The sequence below is a fragment of the Anser brachyrhynchus genome, assembly GCF_964034855.1.
Source record: "Anser brachyrhynchus genome assembly, chromosome: 3".
Lineage (NCBI taxonomy): Eukaryota > Metazoa > Chordata > Aves > Anseriformes > Anatidae > Anser > Anser brachyrhynchus.
The window spans coordinates 8,662,535-8,679,299 of NC_137696.1; the positions used below are offsets into that span (position 1 = coordinate 8,662,535).

General features: G+C 43.0%; 1 long non-coding RNA gene across 1 annotated transcript in view; it reads left to right on the top strand.

The window, feature by feature from the left end:
- Positions 1-16,765, top strand: part of LOC308193344 — a 95,202-nt gene that overhangs the window by 45,119 nt on the left and 33,318 nt on the right. Inside the window, exons 10-12 of the long non-coding RNA XR_013949558.1 lie at positions 6,337-6,442; positions 15,246-15,457; positions 16,046-16,235. This is a non-coding gene — a long non-coding RNA (uncharacterized lncRNA). The remainder of the gene's footprint in view (positions 1-6,336; positions 6,443-15,245; positions 15,458-16,045; positions 16,236-16,765) is intronic.

The window sequence follows — 16,765 nt, forward strand, 5'->3', positions numbered from 1 at the left end:
GCCTCTGTGTGACTAGGTTGCACCCAAGCAGCTCATTGTGTCTGCAGTTAATCACAAAGAAAAGCTGTATTTGCAAAGAAAAGAGAGCTTTTAAAACCTTGCCCCCCTAGCAAATCTGCAGGGTTTTTATTGAATCCTTCTGCTGGTGACTGTCTTCCAGGAGTGTCCACGCAATGCTGCTCTGCAAGCTGCATGCGGAAAGCTCTGTGTGGCTGAAAGCTGCGAGACCCACATCACACAGCCCAGATTCCCGAGAAAAGGGGAAGTCCGCAGGGGCTCTCGGTGGCCCACGATGAAGGTTCCACCCAGCAGGTTGTGTGCTGTGGCAGGAGGTCCTCATTAGCTGGTGCCTGCCCAGCCTTTCTGCCTGGCCAGGGACACAGCGCTGGCCTAGATACCTCTGTTGAACTGTCTGAAAGCCATGTGTGACAAAAGAGGCTGTGGCTGCTCCTTCCTCTCTTCGCTATTAAAATATCACAAGAAATGTTAGATCTATTCTCATAATTTTCTTTTTTATCCACTCTAATGCTTTGGGATATGGTCTCCAAATGTTGCTTGCAGAACACAGCTTTATCATAAATAATTTCTTGAGAGCTAGCAGGAGTCACATACTTACATGATCAAATATATGTATGTGAGTGTAGTATTCTTTGCTTAAAAAAGCCGATCACAATTTGAAATATAACTCAGAAAAATAGAGCTTTCTGAATTACAAAGAGAAAGACAGTGAAGGAATTGCAGGGCAGAAGGACCGCAGGGCCAGGCATTTGCTGTTTGCTGCAGCCAGAACTGGCCTGTGACTGGATTATAGGAGATACTTGAATGGAAGGCAAAAAATTGTATTAGACTATGCAAAGTTGACAGTAAAGTGAGATTTTTAGCAATCCGTTTGATTAAGCTAATGCTTTCTCTTAGTGTCAGGAACCTTGTCAAAATGTAGCTGCCTGCTCTCTGTGCTGGCTCCAGCGTGGCACAGCTGTAACCTCGGACACGGCTGCAGTGAGAAGAGCTGTGTGAAAAGTGGTGTTGGGAACTTGCTGGCTCATCTCCTCAGACAAGCAACCCACTCCTGCTGACAAGTAAATCCTTTGGTGCTAGGAATCCTTACCTATGGGCACAGGACTCTTTTACTACACCCTGCAGTAGTGAAAGAGCTTCATAATTACTAATAAGTCCCCACAAAATGCCTTACTGAGTCAGAACAGTGGCACAACTACACCCCGCATCTGCAGAAGGGAGAGCAGGAGGTACCAGTACTTCAGCTGCAGACTGAAAAGCACGAACCTGCCTCCATTCAAGTCTACAGGACACAGACTCCTAGAAGAAGTCCTCAGGTATACAGTTTAAGAGGATAAGAGTCTACTCTTCTAAAGTGAAGAATACTGTGATCATGTCTAGAAATAAAGAAGCAGCCAGAGGAAAAAAGAAAGCATGTAAAAATGTAGAAAGCAGGAGTAAGATAAGGACTGCAGGGTTCATGAAGGGGATGTAGGAGAAAAAGAGCTATCGGATATTCTGCCCTTCTATCTTTATTTCTGCTCTCTTATCACTCCTAGTTTTGCACATTCTTTTTTCTTGCCCCTTCTATATCTTTCTCTTCTCTTGCTCCTTCCCTGGCAGGATATGATGCACTGTAGCTTAAAATCTTTGCACTCGTTTGAACTGCCAAGTTTAAAATTCTGAAGGCTTTGAGTGGTAATAGCTGAAATATTTCATATTAGTGAAAGGTTAAAGCTAGGCCACCAGTTCCTGAGTAGAGTTTGAGAGAAAAAATTAAAAATGCTCAGATTGGCTTGCTGCTTAGTCCACCAGCTTCAGCAAACACGCACAGTCAGTCTTTGCCACTTCTCTCAGAAGCGAGGTGCAGAAAGAAGGCAGTGAGAGGGGCCTGAAGGGCCTGTTTGTAACCCTCGATTTATAGGGCAGGGAGACTTGGATGAAATTTCTGTTCTTGGGCATAGAATGCTCTGTACGTGCTCTCGGTGTTGGCAAGCAAAGGAGCTTTTGTGTGTTGTGGTGGTGTGTTTTGAGTTGTGGGGGCTACCTCGTGAATGTTGAACAGATGAAGCACTGTGGTATTCTTTTTTCCTCCTTCTTTGCTTGGCTGACCATGCCTTATAGGCTCTGGAAGGTCAGTGAAATCATCTATATATGAATTCTTTCATGTGTCAGAAAAAATAATAATGATGATGTAATTTTTTTTAGGACCAAGGGTTTCTCCGTAATGGCTTATGGAATATGACTCTCTCCTCTTCTGGGGAATGTGGGAACAATCTTCTCCTTTTAGGACAGTTCTCCATAGTTTGATGTCAGACTGTGTCAGTCCAATTCAGCAGAAATTTAGGTGTGTTTTTTGGTTTTGTTTGTTTTCTTTGCTTGTTTATCCACATGTCTTGAAGTCAATTCATTTTCTTACTATTCAGACATCAACCAGCGAGTCACAAATCAATATCTGACCACGTAATTTTTTGGTGTAGGCAATGAGGCATGCTTAAGGGGTTACAGGAAAAGAATGACAGAAAAGGGCACGTTTTAAAGTGAAGTTAACGCTCTGGAACTGGACAGATTGACATCAATCAATAAAGCACAAGGAGCTGCTCAACGGCTGTTGCTTAAGCGTCTTCTAGAATGACCATTTACAAGGGAAGGTCATTCAATTTTTGTGCCGTTGTATGTCTCAATCCTGCCTCATGATACATGCAAACACTTTCCTATGCAACTTCTCTGGTTCTCAAATTAACTATTAATGAAATGGCTATTGGATTACGTTGGTATTTATTACCACTGTGCTTCCCAGTTACTACAATCTTGGAAATGATCCTTTCCATACTACCATCCAAGTCATTACTGTGAATAATTAGAAAGCTGGGCTGTACCCTACTGGTAACCTCTTTCCACCTTGAAATAATCCCATTTACTTCCCCTGTTTGTTTCTTGCCCTTCAGCCAATTTTCAGTCTATGTAGCCTGCCAGTTTTCTTCCTATTGTGTGAGTCTGCACCTTAGGCGCTAGTCTCCATATGGAAATGTTTTCAGCAAATAAGATCTGAGCTTCTTGTACCCAGTCTGCCTCTAATCATTCTGCATTATACCATTGCGCATTATATACTCAATATTCCTTCCCCATCCCCTGTTGGAAGCATTTGCCAAACTATTTCATTGGTGGGTTTCTTTTCAGGGGGCTTGAATTGCCTCTCCATCTTCACCTTCCTGTTCTGATTTGTGAACCACATCCCCGAACAGATTTCTATTCTTTCTGTAACGATCCGTGGGCGGAACACCCTCTAGATAGGTATCTGTGAGAATTTCATGGGTAGAGGATGAGGTGTTGGGTCTCCATCTTTGTGTAAATCTCCGCAGGGGCACTAGTGTTGCACAATCAGTGTTTTTGTGGGATAAATGGGGGGATTTTGATTGTACAGGAAATTTAATTAGATTTAAGGCTAATTAAATTCATTTTTTTTATATTAACATGTTCACAAATATTATTGCATCTCATTAGATTTCATTCTTCTATCCTTACTGAACAATATTCAGTGGTAGTTTTAGATTACAATAAGTTCATTATGAAGATAAGGTGGAATTAGTGTAGGAAGCTCAGCTGGTTGAAGGGGTCTGTGCTTTAATTACTGCAGAGGGTGTGCATATTAATTACAACACAAGTGATATTTACTGTACCTCAGGAACATATGACAGGGTAAAGATACTGACAGCACCAGCTAATAAACTCAGTATGATAATGAGGAGAAAAGACCATAAAAATAGAAGGAAATAAAATTATTCATAAAGTATATTGATCCCAAAGTAAAGACATTAAGCTCTGATGAAGGGCAACAAAAGGGAAGCTCCTCACTTTATCAAACAAATAACCGAAGTAGAGAAATGTTAGCAGAGAGACAGATTGTCATTATACTGGTCACGTGGCCACGCTCTAGAGAGAACATTTGAGCAGTAAAATATAAGATTTTTTTAATAAATCAGCAGAAAGTCTTTACCTGCAGGATATCAGGTCACAATGGTTCTGATGAGGTTGGGGGCTGGACATGTTGCAAGGTAACATCTGAAGAAGAGTGACAGGAACAGATCATTCTTTGGATGAGGAGCCATCACCGGCTACACAAAGAAGCAACATGGCTAATTGGTTTAGGCTACGGTAATTACTGCTTTTTTTCTCTAATACTAATTTTGAAGCAATTGTTTTAATTCATTTTTGAGCCACCTTACACGCAGCCTTCCATTCAACAGGCATTTAACCATATACCAAATATAAAAGACAGTGGAAAGATCTTCTGTGTGTCTCTCAGCTGTGGGGTCAATGCCCGTTCGCCCAGAGCATGCAGCCCGGCTCCCTTGGCTGGTCAGACCAGGGCACCTGCTCGACCGCCCTATGTCCCCGCAGGCACTTACGCCTGGGTTTGCTGCCTGGCAGCAGCACACAGAAGTGCATCGGGAGCAACCCGTCAGTGTGACACCATCAGCGCAGGTAGCACAGACCCAGCCGTTCGCTGCTCAGCTTCCTTGGGCCTGGTGCTAGCTGCACGCTTCCCTAGGGCTTGTGTCAGGATGGCTGTGCTCCTCCGTCTCCTCAACGCTATAAACTAAGGCTGTGCAAGTGAGTTGAAAAAAATGCAGTGTAAATAATTTCTTCCAGACATTATCTGCTTTGATCTTTGAATTCCCACCATTTGTGTCTGGATTTTGACATTTGACCTAAGGCCTTAGTCACCAAAACAGACTAAAATTTTCATCATTTGAATTTAATTGCCATACACCTGATAATTCTGTAGTAATCATTTTATGCTGGCTATTTCAAAAGATGTTGCCTAAATAAAATCAACAGAAGCAGTTCAGTGCATAGTGCCTGACAGACTAGTTTGGTGTCTGTGAATAAGGCAGGGACCATGTGGTGCCTGGAAGTTTTAGTACATGTAATTCTTTTTACTACAGGCATTGTGCTACATAATGTGTTTTCCTCTAAGGAATTGTTGTAAGTTAGGTGACAGTGAGGTGAAGCTGGCAAGCAAGTCAGCTTGCTAGCCATTCATCTCTAAAGACCTATGTTCAAATCACATTTACTGAAAGCTACATATGTCTACTGCTTTGTTGTCATCATAGCCTTGGCAGACATTTGTTACCAATCACAAAGCTCCTTCATGTTGGGCATATATGTCAATCTTTGCTTAATAAAGACACCTGGATTGAAACAGCCACTCTTGGTCAGGATCTCTGTACTCCAGTAAAGCCTGAAGTGGATACCTGTTTCATTCAAATGGATCCTTTCACTTTTTGGAGCACCTTATTTTATTTTTTTTTCCATCCTACAATTAAGAATCCACATTTCTTCCTCCTCATTCTTCTTGACAGGTCAAGGGAATAATGTAATACTTACATTTTCAGTGTACTGGTTGACATTAAACTCAAAAGAAAAAAATGAAAAAACTCTTTTCTCCCTCGTCTTATGATAGTGCCTAAGTCAAATACTTATTTCTGTCATACATTAAAGTAAGGTTTACTGGATACTGTTGAAGGTACTAAATTTTCCCTTCCGTCTGTTGTTCATTACATATTATTTAGGCTTTCCATGTGGTTGTTCCTCTGACTCTGGTGCAATGCAAGGGTAGAAATGATAACTTTTTTAATTGCTTTTTTAAGGTCAGTTACAGGTTGTACACATTGGGCAAGCTTAACTGCACCTTCAATATCTGAGTCTCTTAAATCTGTAAAACAGATTGAAAATACAGCAAGAACAGTTGGTATCTTGACATTTCAGGTACTTTTATCCAAATCCGGGAAGCTCAAGAATATACAATATTGAAAAATTATAATAAAAGTGTATGACCATTTTCAAAGGTATAAAAAGGTCTGTGATATATCTGATAAAGTTTTGGATAAATGTTTGGCTCAGTCTTTTTTTTTTTTGTCTTTTTTTTTTTTTTGTATTCAAGTTAATTTGCCTATCCCTACTTGTAATTCAGTGAGCAAAAGACTAATGTCTTCCCAGTGGCCGTTGTGAAATATGTTGGTGTTCTTGGTTCAGCTCCCAGTTTTTGTAGCAGTAAAACTCCTGCCTCCATGGGCACTTGTGCTTCCCTGTTTGTCAGAGGGATTGCAGGTTTCATTTACTCTCTTGCCCTTAGAGATGGTCCTTCCAAGATCAGGCCTGCAGCAGATTTCAGGACGTTGGGGAAGCATATGTTCTTTCTGTGCATGCTTCGCATCCTGCATATCCTTATATTTCAGAAATTCTGGGCTCTGATTCAGTGCCTTTCAGTGATACATTTATCAACAGATTTTTAAAAGAGGAAAAAAGATAGAGAAAAGTTAACCTCTCTCCTAGTTCCTTCTGCAGTAGCTACTTGTGAGGAACAACAAGGAACAGCAAGATCCCAGTGATGTCTCGATATCTTTGATGATGTAAACATGAAGAATTGCTGATCTAAATGGTAAGGTTTAAGGGCTGGTTTGAAAAATTTCATTAAAAATAGAATTGTAAACCTCCCCTTTTGTGCCCCACTGTAAATCCATTGTCTTCATAGGGGTCATTCTTCACTCAGTCCTGTGAGGTGTTTAAGCATATGAAGTCGTGTTTACCACATGTGCTTAATTAAGTAAATGTGCACATTTAAGTGATTCCCTAAATCACAGCCTTAAGCCCAGGAGAAATTCTTAAGTAAATTTGCATGTTGCATTGACTAAGCAGGGGCTTAAATGCTTAGACGAATTAGCCTAGCTGCAGTCAGAGAAGAATCGGGACACCTAGCACATGTATGTATGTCGCAGGCATAAATGAGCACAGTTTCTGCAATGTAAAGCTTAATGGTATTTCCAGGATGATGAGGAACTCTGATTTATGCTAACAGTCAGTGTGACTCTGAATTTTATTTTAAAGGGCTGACAAAGTAAGGTAGAAAATGGTATTAGTAAATTCAATATGTTTAGTCTTTCAAGGATTTTACAGGGTGCTGCATAAAGACCTCATAAGGAATCTTAATAACTTCAGGGTAGATCCTGGTTTGAGTTTAGCACCTGTTTAAAAGAGGAAACCGAGCACAGGAATAAATTGGCCTTCCTTGCATCTTTTGCCCTCCTCTCCTCCCCTGCAGCCCCCAGTACTTACCTTCTAATTTCTGTGGGAGCTGACATAAAATGCTGATCATGCTACATTATTTTGGCTAATCAGCGTTTCATCACATTTTGAGGAAATCCAGGGCTGATCAGGCTGTGTACTTGGCAAATATAATGAAATTGTGTACAATGAAATCCCACTTCTCAGGCGTGCTTTTGTGTTTTGAATTAGTGCTAACTTGAGAGTCAATGAAGTCAGCTCAATTAAGACGGCTGCTCTGTAGGACAGTGCTAGTTGTCAGTCAGGAAGACACAGAATACAATGCAAGGGTGGTCAAAGAGGATAAATCATAAAGAGGAAAATATTTTAATGCCACCATATAAATCAATGGCATGTCCTTACCTTGAAAATCATGTTCACTTTTGGTCACCTTATCTCAAAGACATAACAGAAATAGAATGGTCCAGAGAAGGGCAAAGAAAATGTGTAGAGCCATCTGAGAGCCTTTCATACAAGGCTACATTAAAAAGGGCAGGGTTATTATTTAGTTTGGAAAGAAGAAGAGCAGGAGGAAATGTGGCAGAAGCATATAAAATAATGAAGGGCATGGATCAAGCCGGTCTACTGCTTCTCGTTATGTTTCCCTGTAACAAAAGAAAAAGAGAGAACTCAAAATAGAACAACAAGGGGCCAAAGAGTGATTCATTAGAGCGAGAGAGCGAGCGTGACGCGTGGTGTGGCGTTGAACCCGTGGAACTCAGTGCTGCAGGACGAGACGAAGCCAAAACAGCTTACTTTAATAAAGCCCAACAGAAATTAACTTTTAATACCAGAGTTGTAGCTTCTCTAGCCCCTCTAACTAGGATTGAAGTAAGAGCTGTTGTTACACCTCGTGCAGGGACAAAATATTCACTGGCTGGGATGGAGGATACATTTCTCCTCGTGGTACAGCGTTATACCGTTGGGTACCAAGAGGGGCAGGAGAGGGACTGTGCCTCTCCTTCCTGCGTTCAGAATTGGCTGTTATCAAAAACAGGATGCTTTCCTACAGGAATCATGCAATAATTTTTAAGTTATTGCCCCCGGCAAATTGTTTCATCAGCTAAGAATCCTCTGTGCAAAGAGACGCCTCTGATGTCATTAGGGTCTCGGGTTTACTTCCGGTTTGTGCTCCTTTTCTGTCTGCAGTCTTGTCAGATTTTGGTAACTGGTTTGGGGTAGTTAGCTACAACTGCTTTGAATATTTTCCCTTTCCTATTTGCCTCTAGTCTCTTGGTGACTGTAGAATAAGAATCAATGTACTACATGAGCTTTTAACAGCCTGAACATTATAAGTCATGATCATTAAATGTTCCTCACTTTATTAATGCACTTTATTAAGTGTCTTTTCCTGTAAGCCTGGCAAATGCTCTTGAGGTAAGCTTAAAAAAAAAAGAAAAAAGAAAAATCAGAGGATTGAATAAATAAAAATAATATATTTATGTTACAGTAAAATGTGAGTTGGGTTATCCGGGACACCATGGAAGACAGACACTGTACTGCATCTGAACTTCGTGTTTAGTCACTGGGGTGTTCCTGTTCTCCACTTACTTTTCATTACTAAATGATACAAAAATTTACGAGGCTGCTTTGCTGTGACCGGTGACTCGTAGTTGAATTTTAGGATTCGTTTTTTGTTAAATTCCCTCTAAGATGAATTACAATAATAAAATATTGTGAACAGACTGAAAATCTTTCTTAACCTCTTATTTGGGTGGTTGCAGTTACTTGCAAGCTTTCTGACTTTTTTGGCAGAGGAAAGGCAGAAAGTCTTTGTTGTTAGCAACGTTATCTCTGATCTGTAAAATACAATTTCCTTTAAGGATATTTGAGTACACAGACTTTGCTTCTGCTTAAATGGAACATAAGCACTTTCCTACTAAGTGAATTTGAGCTGAAGAGGTCTGAGCAAAGTATAGAAAAAAAGCTCACAAATATTTCTCATATTAAAATAAAAAGAACTGCAGCTGAAATATGCAGTGACCTTGTCATGTTTGCTTTACCTGAACAATGAGAGGTCAAATCACATTAGCACAGGTACTTGCAAACACTGAATTTTATGATTGTATTTCTGAATATTCACAGTGAATGAAATTCCTCGGCGCGCTGAGTGCAGGCAGTGCTTAGGTATCAGCCATTACCCTTGCTGGCCCTGCCCTGCGATTATACAGCAGGTTTGTGCTGTATGTATTTTACCCTACATGACCTACACCGTCCACCCCGAAGTGAAATTCTCCCTTTTCCTGAAAGCTGTCTCCCTCTTGCCTGTGGTTTGTAAAGGATGTTCCATTGTTCACAGCACCGATGTTTGGCTCTTGTCTAGACCAATGCTAGCTCATCACAATACCCCTGTCAACACCGTGCTATGTACGTGTTAGCTGCACTATATTACTGTTGTCAAATGGCTGGGCTGTCATGTAGTGTTTAAATGTAAAAGATATAGGTGATGATGTGAAGCTGGAGATTTGCGCTGAAAATCTGGATTTTAAGTTGTCTGCAGCACAGAAGTTGAAAAGCTGAGACAGTTTTACAATAAATGTAAGCACTTTAAGCAAGCTTGTAGCTATCAAGATGTGGATGTATGTTTTCCCTCTGAAATGTGCTGCCTTTCAAGAACACAAGTGTGGCATTTAGGTGACACCGTGCTGCTCATCCATGTGCCCTTTCTGGGGTTGACTCTGCTTCTGTCTCCTCCTGTCTGCACACACTGTAACTCTGAGGGTCTTCAGTGACCCTGCCACAGGCTACAAGGCCAGTGAGCTGCTGCAGAGGAGTCAAAACTTCTAGTGATGAAGGAAAAGATGACAATGAATAAAAAGCAATGTTGTTTTTTTTTCTTCTTCTTCAATCGTTTTCATTTCAGATCTGTTTTTTTTTTTTTTTTTCCCTCCCTTCTTCTGTGCCAGAATTCCCTCCTAAGCTTTACTTTTGATGATATTCCCTGATGTTGTCTGCCTGCCTGCTTTCTTCTAGGTTTTTCTATTTTAGTCCGATACCCATAGATGTTTCTGGTCTTCCCCCAGTTCTTACCCCGCTAATATTAAAAACCCTTCATTTGCATGTCTTTGTAGGGGATAAACAGCAATATCATGGGTGGACCTCAGGGAATGATGAGGAAGGAAGCAGGCAATGACACCTGCTCACAGACTGAGTTGTGGGTAAACTTCCTAACATCCAGTGTTTGTTGAGAATAATTCTGATTTTCTGACTTAACCAGAAACAGAAAAATTGGAAATGAGAAAAAGCTGCTTTTCTTTCTCTTTTCTTTACACCAAAACAAGGGAGACAGCACAAATTACAGCAGCCTTCAGAGAGGGAACTGATGTCAAGAGACTGATGGTGAAGCACGGTGGTAATGAGGACATTGGCTCTAACAGACCAATCTCCAGGATGCCCTGCTTGTCCTGGAGAGGGAAAAAAAAGGCAGAATTGGGCAGAGCATTGTTAAAATGCTATAACCATTTCTCAGCAGGAAAATGAGAAAAGACAAGCTTGTGTAAGTTTTTACTTTGCTTTGCTTCTCAGCCACTTTTGTTAGGCCAGCAGGAATAGAGGCTATCAGCTGATCAAGAAGGAGATGCTGAGGGTGGTGGGCTCTGCTGCACCTCAGTTCCTCCCCTCCTGCTCCTCAGAAAAGACAAATCTGGAAGAGTAGGTGGGACTGGGGCTTTGCCAAAGGGAAAAGGAGCCCTGAAATGCAGTCAGCTCAGGGGAAAGAGGGAAGAGAATCTCTTCTAGCATGGCCTGGGTGAGTGTTGCTCTTGTCGTTGATCCTGTTTATCCGTGTGGTCCTGATTATAGATGTTCAGGGAGGCACTTCACCCTAAGCATATGGCTGGTGCTGTAATTCGGCCTGTGTGGAGAGGACAGAAAATGGTGAGACCCCCCAGAGCTTCTCACTTCTTCTGTACTCCTTGCTGTCAGACAAGCTACAGCAGGACTTATACCTCGCTGGCACTTTTTGTGGTCAAGCCATTTGGTTATCTGAGCACAGACCCAGCTGCATGCGAAGAAGAAACCAAACTTTGGTTGGTTGTGGTCTGTAGTTCTTGACAGATTTAACTGGAAATCCATTTCTATGAAAAACCAGGTGAAGCTCCTTGCGTCGACTGTGCCAGTGTGTCAGTGAGCATGCAGCAACACTCCTTGCTGCAGTCCAGGAGTCTCTGCAGACTGATATCAAAAGTTTTGGGATGCCCTAACTGGTAGGAGTGGGGCAGTCCTGAGTCCTGCAGAGGACGTGAACCAAGGAAGGGGTGAGACTGTTAGGAGGATAGAAGGAGGCTGTAGGGTATAAACTGTAACCTGAGTACAGATTATTTATTAGTAATGTTTATACAAAAAAAAAAAAAAAAAAGTCAAGTTTCTCTATTTTTGCCTTTGTTCATTTAATCACAGTTCTTATATTCCTTGAGAAAAGATTACCTTTCCCTAAAAAAAAAAAAAAAGGGAAGAAAGAAAAAACCCTGACACTTGCAATTAGTCATTACCTACTGTTGCTTGCAATTTGTTGGCAGATCAAGCTACAATCTGTTGCACTATGACAGATCAATTTCTGCAACCCACAAATTCATTACAGAGCTGAGCCAAAACAAAACAACTTTCTCTCTCTTCTTTTCCTCCCCAGGAAAGATGAGTCCCCCTCCCATTAGTGCTGCAGCCTCTGGTTAGCTGAGATCCCGAGACTTGTGGAAAGGAGCAGATGGGAGGGAATAGAGGGATGGGAAAAAAGGAGCCTTTCTCTACATAGTGCCCTTAATCCAAGTATGTGTGCACGTTAATGTGAGATCAGCCCCCTTCCTGGAGCAAGCTACCGTGCAGCCCTAAAATAGCATTTCAGTTACTGGATACTGTCTGGAACACATTAAAACGTTTTTGCCTGAACTTGTCCTTACACCCTGCCAAAGATTTGGTCAGGGATGGGCGGGATGTTCTGTATGGGACTATTGGTTATAAGATTAGAGACTAGCAGGTGCTTCCTTTGAGAAGACAGTGACCACTGACTATTTTGTGAGAGCTGCCCTTCATCTTGCCTTTGCATAAGAGGATGACAGGGACCTGACAGTTGCTCAGCAAAGTGTTATTCTTTTAGAAAACTGTAGTCATCTTTGCATTCTCTCGAAGAATGCTTAATTAAATAGCACTAATGGTTAGGACACGAAAGTAGGATAGAAGGATCTTTTCATTCTACTGTCTTTTGTAGCTTTTGTCACCTGACTTGGTAAGCCCACCTTCAGTGAAAAAATAGCACAGTGACATTTTCAAAACATGCAGTCCCTTGAGCCTGGAACCTAACACAGACAAGAAAGCTCAGCTTGATTCCAACACGGCTTTGTGATGTGTACTCCTCTTTTTCAAGAGCTGGGCTGCAACAGCTGCTAAATACAGAGAAAGGGGGAAAAAGGTTGCTATTATACAGAGTTTAGTTGTACAAAAAGCAGATGCTTTATATGGATTTTATATGTGAGCAAGCTCGTCTTTCCAAAGCATTCTGGGCTTGTTGCTTGTGCTACCTTCAGTAATTTTGCATAGTGATAAGCAGTCACCAGATTATTTGCTCTCTTTCACGCTCTCAGTTCCCCAAACAGCTCAATCCTGTGTAACACACAGTGCCATCGGATCCTGCTGGGGTCACTGAGCACCGAGATTGGACAGCCTCTTGCAGGAAGCCCGTTGCTTTTCAAAGAAGGGAGGAAAAACCAGCAAATTTTCTCAGTGTTATAAAAGCGCATCCTTGTATGGGGTCAGATTTATGGAAGTGCTCATGTTTTAGCACCTGAATGACAGGCCAGCCTTTCTGAGCAGTGCTGAGAGCTGCGACCACTGAGGATGACAAAAAATTCCCTCGGGGTTATTGCCAGGGGTGGTGATGGCAGGGAGAGGTAACTAACCAAATGCATGTGGCACATAAATGAAAAGTTAGCGATAGGAAAGCTTCTGGTCACTAGAGCAATATGTACCTGTTAGCTGGGTGTTTCTTACCAGAGCATCTGTTCTGTGGCTCATTTTGGATTGCACCGCCCTTTGGCAAATGAAAAGCTGAAGGCCTGGGCTTAACGTTTTCTGGTGAGGACGGAGCAAAGTCATTTTAGGGTTACCCTAGTGTTCCCATCCTTCTGTGAGCATTTTTGGGCAAATGCCTGACAAATGCCTCACGAAATGTGCTTTCTCAAAGTATTTCAGTCTTTGAATAAAATGTCTCAGGAGCAGGGACAGACCACAGAGGGACATGAGTTTTCTCCAACAGTTTAGAAATCCTCCTCATCTTCCCACACCCGCACATCCTGCATGCTGATCTGCTCAGCAAGTTGTCCAGAAAACTCCAGAACATTTTAAAACCCACTTTTTTATTGCCAGTATTTCTGTAGCTCTTTCTGAGGCAGAAGTTTCGGTCTGACGTTTGTGGCGAATAACTGACTGTCCCCAGCAGAAATTAAGAGGATGACAGACTGTTTTTAAACACCTTTAATCACTGCTGAGAAAGGGACTTTTTCTTCCACTTTTCAGGATACTACAACACATTGTAGTTGTGCCTTATAAGAAAGTTATACTCAAAAAGGAGAATGTGTATTGGACGGTTCTATGTAATTCAACATATTAATTTGTTTTTCATCATTTAATAGTGCTGCTTTGGTAACAATGCTCAACTTCTGAATTCCAGGATTAAAATGAAAATTTGGAAATGTGAAATGCAGCCCATAAAATCTGTGTCTTGGATATGTGCAGAAATTCAGAGATACAGATGGGAATTGAGGCTTTATCAAATTATTTGGCTTTCATTAGAGCTGAATAAATAGTAACACACAAAACCTAATTCTATCCGGTTTCTTTGTTCTGGTAAATTACTACCTATGCCTCTCGCTTTTCTAGTTCCTGTGTTCCTCGAAAGGCAAGTGCTTTTTCCCCCCAGAGCGTTTTGTTTAAGCGTTTAACCCCTCTCTCCCCCCTCTTCCCTCTGCTCATCAACACGTCGGCGTTTCAGAAGTGCATTTGGTGATGGGCATATATGAAGCAGCTGCGAGCGCAACTCCGGTGCAACTTCTCTTTGGTTTTTGAGGCTTTCCGAGTCCTGTACTGTGCTGGTTTGTATTGGAACAGAGCGGTTGTGGGATGATAAAGCCTTTCCTGTTTGTTCACCAATGGGCAGGTGAACTGCTGGCCTCGCGCATCGCCCCGTGGGGATGGGATTCTTGGCCCCGAAACGCTGCTGCCGCCCTGTAGAGATGAGCTACGGCCACAAACTGCAGAAAATACCCCTAGTGTTAAATACAGTATAAAGAATCTGTTTTTCCCCCTCTTATTATTCCTATTGTTTTCTTTCCAGCCCTCTTGCTAGTGGCTGCCTTTGTGGCACTTCAGCTGTGATTAGATGGGCGGGCAAGCAGCTTCCTCTGGAGCTGAAGCCAGCTGGGTGAAAAGACTGGCAAAGCCTCAGCTCCGCGTCTGCCCGCTGCCTGCGTGGCTGAGTTTATTATCTCCATAGCTCTGTGACATGCCCAGTCTGCGTGAGCCAGGGGTCTTGGAGCACAAGTCAATATTCGGGAGCCAGAGCTCCCTTATTACCGCGCTGCTGCTATGCTTATTTTGATGTAGTCGTAACCTAAAAGGCTGCTAATAGCCAAGAGGCTGGGGGAAGGGAGGAGGAGAGGGTCATCCACTTCTAATGCTGGAAACCCTGTGATAATCTGTTCCATGCATTCAAATGAAAATATGACTTCTTGGCAGAGAATAGCATTATAATGTAAAATCCCATATGCTGTTATACAGTATGTTGCAATCTGTTTTACTGCTGCCTCTATTCTAACGAGAGAATACTGCCAATAAAGCAATTGAAGATAACACTAATTGCTTATTTCTGTGATCCATAATTTTTATGGCTGCCTTATAGCTCTTTAGTCAAATAGATGTTTTTTGGCCTCTCAGATCTAGAACTCATGCACTGTAGCGATTGAGGCTGAAAATCTGCATGCTGGCCAGAGAGATTTTTCTAAGCTGATGAATAGTGTGTGTGTGAAGGGGAAATAATTGAAAAGTGTTAAAGAAAATAGAAGTCTTAAATCAGTCATAACAGGTCATAACACTGGATTTCATCAATATTTTTAATAGAAATTGGGCTTTCTCTGTCCCTCTTGTTTCTACAGAATTGCTTTTGACTGCTGTGGAGTGATGGGATGCTCTGGTTTTAACAACTAAAACTCCTTTCAGCTCTTCAGAGCAGCAGTGGCTGACCATGTAGTGTCAGTGCCTTTGTGTCTCCACAAGAGAAAGGACACCGTATGAGGCTAGCCAAGTCCTAGTATTGCTGCTTCAAACTGGGGCTGTTCTCATGGACGACCAGTTATTCACTCACAGGGTAGGTTCCACCGCCTCCGTGCTGCTCCTTTCTCATTTGAGTTCTTCCCCAGGACTGCAAACTAAAGGCGCAATGCTAACCGTAAAATTTGAATGCCAGTGAAGAGAGTGGGCTGGATTCGCAGCCCGTTTGGGGTTCCCTTATGTCCTCTGGGTGGTTTACGAGGCCAGCCACAGAGCTGGGCTTCACACCGTGCCAAGGTCACGCAGCAGCCGCTGGAGCCAGCCCCTTGCAGACCAAGGGAAATGCTTTGGTAGGTCCCGTAAATGTCTCACAGTCACTGGTAGGAAGCTGGTCATGGGAGGTGAGGAACTTCCCCTGAATAGACCCTTGCCCAGCCGTGCAGTGCTCCGACATTTAGGGTACTTGCCCTATTTAAAGCAAACACGCTCCACATTTCCAGTATGAAAGAAGAGCAAGTGAATGCAGCGTTGTTTGCTGTGCAGGCAACGTCTCCTTGCTCAGTCAGTCACCTACTTCTTCAAGCGTGCTGTGCTGTGGGGAGCACTGGTAGGGCAGCTTGTGTTGTTTCAGGGGCGAGCCTCTGTTGTAGCCGTGAGCTATTTTTCACATTTTATTACATTGCAGGTAATTGCTTGTGTGCTGAAGGAACATGACTGGCCCTGTTGCTAGAGAGGTGTGGTGCTCCTGTGGTTCAGCCCGACGGTGGGGACAGACTCCAAGGCTGTTCACAGCACGGGTAGAGAAGTGTCTGTGGGTCCTCTCCTGTGTGGAAGGGCAGCTGCCAGCCTCTTGCCCCGGCTGGAAACAGCCACAGGTACAAACAGACTGCATCTGCCTTCGCTGGCCCCAACTCCAGCAGTGTGGCATCGATCAGGATGCTGCGGCTGGGGCTTCCCACCCCGCAGAGTCTTCCCGATGCCCCAGCAGTGGCTGTAGCCAGGCCACCACCCTTAGCAGGGCACAGCACAGTATGGCACAGCAGGCAGCAGACCCATGGGCAGGGAGAAGGAGACAGCCAGGACCAGGTCCAGCAGGATTTATGGTTCTTGGGGGTGTCGGAGCATTGCTCTGGCTTCCCCTAAAATCTCCAGGTGTAGTTACTTCACTGCAGGCAGGAGGTGCAAACTGTGCTCCAGCCCTGCACAGACGGAGCAGCGAGGGGAGATTCGTGGTGTGTTGGAGTTGGGCTGCCTTCAGAAGAGGCAGCGATACCCAGAGGCTGAAGCACGATGAGGGAGGCTGCAAAGCCAGGCTTAGTGTTGTTCCTCACGTTCCGTGTAAAGCACATTCTGGATAATATTTGTGATTTCTCTGAAGCTGTTCATTACTGGCGTATCAGTGGTG